The sequence below is a fragment of the Quercus suber genome, unplaced genomic scaffold (assembly GCF_002906115.3).
Source record: "Quercus suber isolate HL8 unplaced genomic scaffold, Cork oak 2.0 scaffold_217, whole genome shotgun sequence".
NCBI classification, from domain to species: Eukaryota; Viridiplantae; Streptophyta; class Magnoliopsida; order Fagales; family Fagaceae; genus Quercus; species Quercus suber.
The window spans coordinates 875,110-879,105 of record NW_027069675.1 but is presented as its reverse complement, the minus strand read 5'-3'; positions in this window follow the sequence as shown (position 1 = coordinate 879,105).

Sequence of the window (3,996 nt, the reverse complement as noted above, 5' to 3'; positions counted from 1 at the left end):
AGGCCGTCGTGTCATTCCCTAACACAATGAGAAAATCCTGATTTACCCCTTACTGGACTCGAGGAGGCACTGGATAAGCCGAATCCTATCGTCCCTCGTCTTCATGTAGTAAGACTTACCTTTCAGGTGGTGGAGGTTATAGCACCAGTTTACATCATGGTGGGTTAACCTCAACCCCATCTTCTCATTTAAGGCGTTTACGCACCCTAGTATTCTAAACACATTGACGGCGCACTGGGTGGGAGTTAACCGAAAATGCCTGAGGTAGCCGCTCGTCATTGGCCCTATAGGGATTCTCATACCCCCTTTTAAGAAGGCGATTATGAGAATCACAACTTCACCCTCTTTCCTTCTAATGTACCAATCCCCTTCCTCATAGTACCTCAGGCCCACGTTACTGGGTATCCTATAATCGACGATGAACTTCTCTATCTCCTCTTCAGACTCAACTAACTTCTTAAACCTACCCATCCCTAACAACGGTTAGGAGACTTAAGAAAAGACGAAGGAAAGAAAGGACTCAGAGAGAAAATTCGAGCTAGAGAGGGAGAAGAAGACTTACAGAATTGAGGAAAAGCTCATCGAACAGGCTTTTTATGCTGGAGAGGGATGCTGGTTGGGTTAGGGGTTTGACCGGATTCAGAGTATGTGCACTAGAGTACTTGAATACAAAAGTAAGGAGGCAAATTGGTTCAAATGAGTATTTATATCCTTAATTAAAGACAACCAGGCAGAGTTTCCCGCCCATAAAGGCAGAAAACCCCACCGACTGATTACCATCACACTGTTGAACGTGGGGAGTATGGAACCGCCAGAATTTAATGTGGGAGCGCGCCGTATATCGAGGCGCCAGAAACGTGCATTGGGCAGGCGAAAAGACTCTAACGCTGACGTAGGCCAAGGTTGGGCAAGTTATGACGAAGGCTCGAGGATATCAAAATCCTCCTCCCCGTCCGAGGGTATGGATAGCAGAATTTTGAGGGGCTATTGTGGGCCTGAGAATTTGGCAACCCCAGCCCACTTTGTACCCAGCCCAAGGCCCATGCTGAGGAGGAGGAAATGCCCGAGGATGAAGTGTGAAAACCTAAATTGCCCAGGAGCCTTGCCGAGGACGACCCTATCCTCGGCCAGCCAAGACCGTAGGAGGCAGAAGTAACAGTCACCAAAAGCAGCCCTCCAGGGCATCTAAGGAGAAATACCAAGTACAACACATCGGCCGTGGAAGAGTGGCCCAGTAGCAAAGCCAGGATTGAATTGTCACTTCCACATTAAATGCACACGACTGATGTTCAGGTAGCATTAATGGGGAAATGACCCCTGAGCAGTGCTTCCTCGGTTGCTGCAACTCACTGGGAGTTCTGGTAAGGTGGCTGATGGGATGGGTTGTCAGAAAGAAGCATGGATGATCAACAAGTGGAGGAAATGGATCATTGGAAGAGGACTATATAAGGAAAAGAAACAGATTAAAGAAAGGGGGATTAGGAGAGAATGAGGACTATCACCAAGCTCCTCGGACCGGGCCGAGGACAAACCTTTGAGGATAATTTCCATTCATCTATGTTGAATGGTGGCGAACGTTGCATTGGGCGTTGTCTGCTTGCTAGGGCCTAGTTCTTGAACCCGTTCTCTACAAATTCATTGTATTGGGCTAGCTGGGCTTGAGTCCACTCACTCAACAGTAGAAGTGCTCAAATCCAGTCCCTACAGTTTCTATGAGAACTTATCATCTTTATAAATTTTTTTTTTTTTTTTTATTTCTATATAATGAAGGAGGGGAGGGAAAAGGTGGATTTCGAACTATAGATATGAGACATTACAAAGAATTCTATTTGTACTAGATTATCACTTGAACCACACTTGTCATCTTTATAATTTTATTGGCTATACACAAGTTGTCTAGTTTGCTATAGATATGTACAAAAGAAGTCACCATTATTCTTTTTTTAGTTTCATTTGTGATATTAAAATGTATAATGTTTAGTTATTTCTTTAAGAAGTATAATTAGCTTAACATTTTGAGTCTCGATCAAGTAAACAATTGAAAAACAACAACAAAAAACTTGTGATTAAGAACATTAATTTAGAAAAAAATATAAAATAATAATCAAGTAAAAATTGTGTTTCTTTGAAATATTAAATATATTCAATTTCATTAATCTATTTTAGGACAAAAAATATATGATTTATTCCACCCCAATATTTTGCCAAGGGCCAAAGTCTCTAGGTGTGTGTGTGTGTGTATATGTATGTATGTGGTTTAGAACCTCAGACTCAGCTCAAATTAAGATTAGATCAGCTTGGTCAGAAGGCCTAATACTATTAATTTGTAGAGACAGGTGGTCAAGGTCAATGTTTCAAGCCTATGTGAGTCGATTTGGCAATGACAAAGAAAAAGGACATAAAAATAACAAATGAAGATAAAGGTCAAGGTCAATGTTTCAAGCCTAATGTGAGTCAATTTGGCAATGACAAGGAAATAAGACATAAAATTAACAAATGAGGATAAAGATTAAGTCCAGGGAAGTATAATTTGTTATTTGAAGGTCTTCCTTGGTCCGTCCAAGGAGCCTAAGTTCTTACACAACTTTACAATAATCACTCTTCCTCTCTCTTTTCTTAGATCTTTCTTGCTGAAAAACCTCCCCACCACCGTGGGGATTTGCCTCCCTTTATATAGTAGGGTGTTTTTATCCTAGCCCTCCAACTAGACGACCCTCAATTTTGGTATTAGATACTTGTCCCATCATTGCCTTGCTGATGGTGGTAGAGTAAGCTGAGCAAGCTATGGTGACACTTTTCAGGGGTCATTTGACATTTAATGCAGTAGGATGGGTTGGCAGAGAGCATTGAATGTGGAGGTGATTGATGCTTCTCTTAGAAGCTTCCCCCTGCCTTCATCTACCTCTTATCACTTCCTTGCTCAGCCTACACCCTAGTGGTTCTTGGGTTGGACCTTGGTTTCCCGAGGAACCTTGCTCCTCGGTCTCCTCAGATAGAATACTCCTTTCGGTTTTTGGCATTTGGTTATCTCATCAGGATTGGGTCAAATTTGATGAACAATGAGTCCTAACTGTCTCCTTGGGATGTTTCATATGATGAGTCTCTACTTCTTGGGTTCCTCCCTCCCACAATATTTATATAGCAAAAAAAAAAAAAAAAAAAAGGCAAAATATTTTCATCATAGAAACTATTTTTTTGGGAAAAAATCATGTACTAGAAGGGGATTTTATTTATTTATTTATATTTAAAATAGGTATGGTTTGATACTTGATTGGCATGTAAATTGACAAGAATTAGTATACATAAACAGAAGTGAGTTTTAGTTAGCTTAGCTAATAAAATCTCTTGTCGTTGAACAAAAGATTTTTGGTTTGAACGCCTACTCCAAAAATTAAATAATGTCTTGACCTGATAATATTGAGTAATCATTATAAAGCAAAATATTATATATATATATATATATAATATACATGTGGGGTTAAGGACCCAAATCACATATTGGGCCTTGGGTCCTGTCTGAGGAGGTAATTAATTCGAAGACGAGCAAGTAGTATTAAATGGTTTGGGATAAAGACTTTATGAACAGAGCATGAATGGGAAGTTGATTCGAGGAGGAATGTCTCCTCGGACAGGCTAAGAATAGGTCAAGCGTGGATCCTAATGATCAAAGTGACCCTCCAGGAAGCTTCAGCGACAAGAACATGTCCCAGAAGCGTGCAAGGAAGAAGGAAACCCAAAAATATCTAAGGAAAAGTTACTACCACCTCATTAAATGCACTATAGCCACTTCTCTGGCTGTATTTATGTGGAGAAGACCCCTGAAAAGTGCTGCTTGGTAATCACAACTCACAGAAACCCAGAGAAAGTGTCTGATGGGACAAGTACTTAAGTAGCAATCCAAATGATTGACAAGTGTAACGGGAAGAGAGTCCAAGAGGGACTATATAATAAGAGAGACCCTCCAGGGGGTGGGGGGGGGGGGGGGGGGGGCAACAA